The sequence below is a fragment of the Arachis stenosperma genome, chromosome 9, assembly GCF_014773155.1.
Source record: "Arachis stenosperma cultivar V10309 chromosome 9, arast.V10309.gnm1.PFL2, whole genome shotgun sequence".
NCBI classification, from domain to species: domain Eukaryota; kingdom Viridiplantae; phylum Streptophyta; class Magnoliopsida; order Fabales; family Fabaceae; genus Arachis; species Arachis stenosperma.
This window is the reverse complement of record NC_080385.1, coordinates 48,397,558-48,405,599: the sequence shown is the minus strand read 5'-3', so window position 1 is coordinate 48,405,599 and position 8,042 is coordinate 48,397,558. Positions and strand designations below refer to the sequence as shown.

Here is an 8,042-nt window from a genome sequence, read left to right as displayed (position 1 = left end):
TAAAGTTCTTATCTCTAATATTCACTTTCCCACTTGAATATGGTTTGATTGAGATGGATGTACAACTTAGAGCTCTTTGTGGGGTTAGGAGCAAAAGGAAATTGATTAATGGATGGAAATGCCAATCAAGGTTCTTTATGGTTAGAAACTCAAAGTCTAAGTGCAATGGTTGTTATAGTTCTCAATTGAAAGGGTCTAGGAAGATGCTTTGGTGTTTACTTGAGAATTCGAATCACATGCCACCTAAGTGAAATCATGATGGTCAACTAGAAAATGGGTGTGAAAATAAGATATGGGATGCCGGATCACAACATGAAGACCAATTTTGGGAGCTCATATCTTGGGAAGAACTTCCCCCAAGCTTGGTGAGGATGGTTGGAAATTCTGACAACCAATTGAAGAGCAAGCATCCTTGGAGATTCAAGGATGAATACAAGCATAAGCCACCATGACAAGGAGCTTCCCATAAGTCCAACTTAAGGATAATAAACAAAAGTGCTAGGTGGGAGACACCCCACCAGGATAAATTCTTTTCATTTTTCCCTTTTGTACATATTGGTAATTAGTTTAATTTTATGTTTTGTTGAGTTGGTCGAGTATAATTGGCAGTTTAGTAGGTTAAATAAGGTTTTATGGTGTTTTGGTAGCTGTTCGGAGGTTCAGAAGGCTTGGTTTGGTGCAAGAACATAGAAAAATTTTGAAAAACAGAGCACCAACCCGTGCGTGCGCGCACCTGGCACGTATGCGCGCCTCAAGCATTTTCGATCACCTATGTGAACGTGCCATGTACGCGTACGCGTGGATTGAAAAATTTTATCCCTCCATACGTTGACCCGAGAGTTATGCCTACATTGCGCCAGCACCATGCCTGAGGCACAAGTCAACCCGCGCAAACACGCACCTGGCGCGTACGCGTCCTTGATGCTAATTGTGTAATGCATGCGCTCGCACACTGTGCGCGCACACGTCGATAGCGCTACCTGCCCTCCTGGTACATGTTCCAGAGAGTTGGGCCAACCTTGGGCCGACACTGTGCCCCACGCACAACCTAGCCCGCGCGTGCACGCACCTGGCGCGTACATGTTCTTTTGCCAAACTACACATCGGCACGTAAGTGTGTATGAAGCGTTCACGCTGGTAAAAAAAGAGTTTTTTTTCTCATTTTCCATTTTCTTTTGTTTATCGCATTTGTATACTTTTATTCTTTGCATTTTTATTTTGTTTTTATAGCTTCTTTTTACTTTCTTTTTTGAGCCTCTTATTTGAATAATGGTGTTGAATTTTCTCACTCAATTGTTGAGAATTTCTTGGTTAATCTTGGTGCTTCTTGACTTGTTTGATATTGTTGGGTGATGAAACTTTTAAATCAATGCTTAATCTCGTATGACTTTATACTCTTTGTGCATTGATATGAACTTGCATGTCTTTCATGACCCACTCTTTCTAGTCGAATTTGATGCTTTTGAGTGCTCTTCATGCTTTGACTTTACTCTTGCATCAAGTGTTAGTTAATATGCCTTAGCTTATATTGCCTTCTCACTTATATGTTGTAGCTACCATATAGTTGAGAACCTTACTCTTATTTGGCAGTAGCCCCTGCCTATGTTATATTTGCTTTATATCTTTGTTATAGGCTTAATTATCCTTCTTTCTCTCCTTTTAGGTTGGACACTGATGAGCGAATAATTTATATGCTTTTTTGCATTGCTTTTAGGTAGTTTTTAGTATGATCTAGCTACTTTTAGGGATGTTTTCATTAGTTTTTATGATAAAATTCACATTTCTGGACTTTACTATGAGTTTGTGTGTTTTTTTGTGATTTCAGGTATTTTCAGGCTGAAATTGAGGGACCTGAGAAAAAATCTGATTCAAGCTGACAAAGGACTGCTAATTCTGTTGGATTCTGACCTCCCTGCACTTGAAATGGATTTTCTGGAGATAACGAACTCCAAATGGCGCGATCTCAACAGCGTTAGATAGTAGACATCCAGAGCTTTCCAGCAATATATAATAGTTCATACTTTATGCGAGATTAGACGACGCAAACTGGCGTTCAACGCTAGTTCCATGCTATATTCTAGAGTAAAACGCCAGAAACACGTCACAAACCAGAGTTAAACGCCAAAAACACGTTACAACTTGGAGTTTAACTCCAAGAGAAGCCTCTGCACGTGTAAAGCTCAAGCTCAGCCCAAGCACACACCAAAGTGGGCCCCGGAAGTGGATTTCTGCATTTAGACTTATTTCTGTAAACTCTAGTAGCTAGTTTAGTATAAATAGAACCTTTTACTATTGTACTAAGGGGTCCTTTTCCCTACTTTTGAATTCTTATATCTTTTGTGGAGGCTGGCCATTCGGCCATGCCTGGACCATCACTTATGTATTTTCAACGGTGGAGTTTCTACACACCATAGATTAAGGGTGTGGAGCTCTGCTGTACCTCGAGTTTTAAGGCAATTACTACTATTTTCTATTCAATTCAGCTTATTCTTGTTCTAAGATATTCGTTGCACTTCAACCTGATGGATGTGATGATTCGTGAAACTCATCATCATTCTTACTTATGAACGCGTGACTGACAACCACTTCCGTTCTACCTTAGAATGAGCGAGTATCTCTTGGATTCCTTAATCAGAATCTTCATGGTATAAGCTAGAACCCTTTGGCGGCCATTCTTGAGAATTCGGAAAGTCTAAACCTTGTCTGTGGTATTCTGAGTAGGATTTAGGGATTGAATGATTGTGACGAGCTTCAAACTCGCGATTGTTGGGCGTAGTGACAGACGCAGAAGAATCAATGTATTCTATTCCGACGTGATCGAGAACCGGCAGATGATTAGCCGTGCTGTGACAAGAGCATTTGCACCTTTTTCACTGAGAGGATGGGAAGTAGCCATTGACAACGGTGATGCCCTACATATAGCTTGCCATGGAAAGGAGTATGATGGATTGGATGAAAGAAGTAGGAAAGCAGAGATTCAACAGGAACTAGCATCTCTATGCACTTATCTGAAATTTTCACCATTGAATTACATAAGTATCTCTATTTTATTTTATGCTTTATTTATTATTAATTTCGGAAACCATTTATATCCATTATAATCTGTCTAACTAAGATTTACAAGATGACCATAGCTTGCTTCATACCAACAATCTCCGTGGGATCGACCCTTACTCACGTAAGGTATTACTTGGACGACCCAGTGCACTTGCTGGTTAGTTGTGCGAAGTTGTGACAAAGTGTGATTCACGTTTGAGAGTGCTACCAAGTTTTTGGCGCCATTGTTGATGATCACAATTTCGTGCACCAAGTTTTTGGCGCCGTTGCCGAGGATTGTTCGAGTTTGGACAACTGACGGTTCATCCTGTTGCTCAGATTAGGTAATTTTCTTTTCAAAAAGTTTTCAAAAATCTTTCAAAAAATTTTTCTTTGTTTTCGTTTCTTCAAAAATTATTTTCAAAAAAAACCAAAAAAAATTAATAAAATCATAAAAATAAAAAATATTTTGTGTTTCTTGTTTGAGTCTACAGTCAATTTTTAAGTTTGGTGTCAATTGCATGTCTTTAAAAATTTGTGCATTTTTCGAAAACTCATGCATGGTGTTCTTCATGATCTTCAAGTTGTTCTTGATAAGTCTTCTTGTTTGATCTTCATATTTTCTTGTTTTTTGTTATTTGTTGTTTTTCATATGGATTTTTGCATTCATAGTGTCTAAGCATTGAAGATTTCTAAGTTTGGTGTCTTGCATATTTTTCTTTTCTTGAAAATTTTTCAAAAATAAATCTTGATGTTCATCTTGATCTTCAAAGTGTTCTTGGTGTTCATCTTGACATTCATAGTGTTCTTGCATGCATCATGTGTTTTGATCCAAAATTTTTATATTTTGGGTCATATTTGTGTTTTTCTCTCTCATCATTAAAAATTCAAAAATAAAAACTATCTTCTCCTTTTTCTCTCATAATTTTCGAAAATTTGAGTTGACTTAGTCAAAAAATTTTAAAACTTAGCTATTTCTTATAAGTCAAGTCAAATTTTTAATTTTAAAAATCTTATCTTTCCAAAATCTTTTTCAAAAATCAAATCTTTTTCATTTTTTTACAAAATTTTTAAAATTTTCAAAATATTTTTCTTATCTTTATTTCAAAATTTTGAAAATTTTACTAACAATTAATGTGATTGATTCAAAAATTTGAAGTTTGTTACTTTCTTGTTAAGAAAGGTTCAATCTTTAAATTCTAGAATCATATCTTTTAGTTTCTTGTTAGTCAAGTAATCAATTTTAATTTTAAAAATCAAATCTTTTCCAAAATATCTTTTTCAATCATATCTTTTCAAAATATCTTTTTTTTAAATCATATCTTTTTCAAAAATTTGATTTCAAAATATCTTTTCTAACTTCTTATCTTTTCAAAATTGATTTTTAAATCTTTTTCAACTAACTAATTGACTTTTTGTTTGTTTTACTAATTCTTATCTTTTTCAAAACCACCTAACTACTATTCTCTCTCTAATTTTCAAAAATCATCCCCCTCTTTTAAAAATTCTTTTAAATTAACTAATTGTTTCAAATTTTAATTTTTAATTTTATTTCTTCTCCTAATTTTCAAAAATCACTAACCCTTTTTCAAAATTAATTTCAAAAATTTTGTCTCTCTCATCTCCTTCTATTTTTTTTTATCTACTAACACTTCTCTTCCATTCAAGAATTCGAACCCACTCTTCCCCCTTGTGTTTAGATTCTTACCTTTTCACTTCTTCTATTCTTTTCTTTTTCCACTAACATAAAGGAATCTTTTTACTGTAGTAAAGAGGATCCCTATTATTATTTTCTGTTTCCTTCTTTTTCATATGAGCAGGAGCAAGGATAAGAATATTCTTGTTGAAGCAGATCCTGAACCTGAAAGGACTCTGAAGAGGAAACTAAGAGAAGCTAAATTACAACAATCCAGAGACAAGCTTACAAAAATTTTCAAAAAGAAAGAGGAGATGGCAGCCAAAAATAATAATGCAAGGATGATGCTTGGTGATTATACTACACCTACTTCCAAATTTGACGGAAGAAGCATCTCAATCCCTTCCATTGGAGCAAATAATTTTGAGCTGAAGCCTCAACTAGTTGCTCTGGTGCAACAGAACTGTAAGTTTCATGGACTTCCATCAGAAGATCCCTACTAGTTTTTAACTGAAATCTTGCAGATCTGTGAGACTGTTAAGACTAATGGAGTAGATCCTGAAGTCTACAGGCTCATGCTTTTCCCTTATGCTGTAAGAGACAGAGCTAGAACATGGTTGGACTCACAACCTAAGGATAGCCTGGACTCCTGAGATAAGCTGGTCACGGCCTTCTTGGCTAAGTTCTTTCCTCCTCAAAAGCTGAACAAGCTTAGAGTAGATGTTCAGATCTTCAAACAAAAAAATGGTGAATCCCTCTATGAAGCTTGGGAAAGATACAAGCAGATGACTAAAAAGTGTCCTTCTAACATGCTTTCAGAGTGGACCATTTTGGATATATTCTATTATGGTCTATCTGAGTTCTCTAAGATGTCACTGGACCATTCTGCAGGTGGATCCATTCACCTAAAGAAAACGCCTGCAGAAGCTCAAGAACTCATTGACATGGTTGCAAATAACCAATTTATGTACACTTCTCAAAGGAATTCTGTGAGTAATGGTACGCCTCAGAGGAAGGGAGTTCTTGAAATTGATGCTCTGAATGCCATATTGGCTCAGAACAAAATGTTGACTCAGCAAGTCAACATGATTTCTCAAAGTCTGAATGGATGGCAAAATACATCCAATAGTACTGAAGAGGCATCTTCTTAAGAAGAAGCTTATGATCCTGAGAACCCTACAATGGCAGAGGTGAATTACATGGGTGAATCCTATGGAAACACCTATAATTCCTCATGGAGAAATCATCCAAATTTCTCATGGAAGGATCAACAAAGGCCTCAACAAGGCTTTAATAATGGTGGAAGAAACAGGCTTAGCAATAGCAAGCCTTTTCCATCATCTTCTCAGCAACAGACAGAGAATTTTGAGCAGAGCCCCTCTAGCTTAGCAAACATAGTCTCTGATCTATCTAAGGCTACTTTAAGTTTCATGAGTGAAACAAGGTCCTCCATTAGAAATTTGGAGGCACAAGTGGGCCAGCTGAGTAAGAAAATCACTAAAGATCCTCCTAGTACTCTCCCAAGCAATACAGAAGAGAATCCAAAAAGAGAGTGCAAGGCCATTGACATAATCACAATGGCCGAATCCAAAGAGGAGGAGAAGGACGTGAATCCCAGTGAGGAAGACCTCCTGGGATGTCCTCTGAACAAAAAGGAGTTTCAAACTGAGGAACCTAAGGAATCTGAGGCTCACCTAGAGACCATAGAGATTCCATTGAACCTCCTTTTACCATTCATGAGCTCTGAAAACTATTCTTCCTCTGAAGAGGATGAAGATGTAACTGAAGAGCAAGTTGCTCAATATCTAGGAGCCATCATGAAGCTGAATGCCAAGTTGTTTGGTAATAAGACTTGGGAAGGTGAACCTCTCTTGCTCATTAGTGAACTAGATACATGGGTTCAGCAAACTCTACCTCAAAAGAAACAAGATCCTGGTAAATTCTTGATATCCTGTACCATAGGCACCATGACCTTTAAGAAGGCTCTGTGTGACCTGGGGTCAGGTATAAATCTTATGCCACTCTCTGTAATAGAGAAGCTGGGGATCTTTGAGGTACAAGCTGCAAGAATCTCATTAGAGATGGCAGACAAGTCAGTAAGACAAGCTCATGGATTGGTAAAGGACGTGTTAGTAAAGGTTAAAGGCCTTTACATCCCTGCTTATTTCATAATATTAGACACTAGGAAGGAAGAGGATGAATGCATCATCCTTGGAAGACCCTTCCTAGCCACAGCAGGAGCTGTGATTGATATTGACAAAGGAGAGCTAGTCCTTCAATTGAATGGGGACTACTTGGTGTTTAAAGCTCAAGGATCTTCCTCTGCAACCATGGAGAGGAAGCATGAAAAGCTTCTCTCAATACAGAGTCAAACAGAGCCCCCACAATCAAACTCTAAGTTTGGTGTTGGGAGGCCACAACCAAACTCTAAGTTTGGTGTTGAACCCCCACATTCAAACTCTAAGTTTGGTGTTGGGAGGTCCCAACAATGCTTTGATGATTTGTGAGGCTCCACGAGAGCTCACTGTCAAGCTATTGACATTAAAGAAACGCTTATTGGGAGGCAACCCAATTTTTATTTTTATTGTTCTTTTATGTTTTATTAGGTTCATGATCACGTGGAGTCACAAAACAAATACTAAAATTAAAAACAGAATCAAAAACAGCAGAAGAAACAGCACACCTTGGAGGAAGAGCTTACTGGCATTTAAACGTCAGTAAGGAGCATCTGGCTGGCGTTCAACGCCAGAACAGAGCATGAATCTGGCATTGAATGCCAGAAACAAGCAGCAGTCTGGCGTTTAAACGCCAGGATTACATCCTGGGAAGAACTGGCGTTCAACACCAGAAACATGCTGCAGACTGGCGTTGAACGCCCGAAACAAGCATAGAACTAGCGTTTAACGCCAGAAACAAGCATCAATCTGGCGTTAAATGCCAGGATTGCATGCAGAGGGCATTTTACACGCCTAATTGGTGCAGGGATGATTCATCCTTGACACCTCAGGATCTATGGACCCCACAGGATCCTTACCTACCTCAACTCACCTTCTCTCTTCTCCACACAATCACCTCAATCTCTTTTTTCCATCACCTCTTCACCACTCACATCCAAAATATCTTTCCCACCCAAACCCACCCCACATGACCGAACCATAAACCTCTCTCCCTCTTCCCCATATCTTCTTCTTCTTCTTCTATTCTTTCTTCTTTTGCTTGAGGACGAGCAACATTCTAAGTTTGGTGTGGTAAAAGCATAGCTTTTTTGTTTTTCCATAATTATTTATGGCACCTAAGGCCGGTGAAACCTCTAGAAAGAGGAAAGGGAAGTCAAAAGCTTCCACCTCCGAGTCATGGGAGATGGAGAGAT

At 38.0% G+C, this 8,042-nt stretch overlaps 1 non-coding gene across 1 annotated transcript; it reads right to left on the bottom strand.

The window, feature by feature from the left end:
- Positions 1–5,379: 5,379 nt before the first annotated feature.
- On the bottom strand, positions 5,380–5,487 carry LOC130953631 (small nucleolar RNA R71). The gene has a single exon (XR_009075793.1). It is a non-coding gene; the product is annotated as a small nucleolar RNA R71 (small nucleolar RNA).
- Between the last annotated feature and the right edge of the window lie 2,555 nt (positions 5,488–8,042).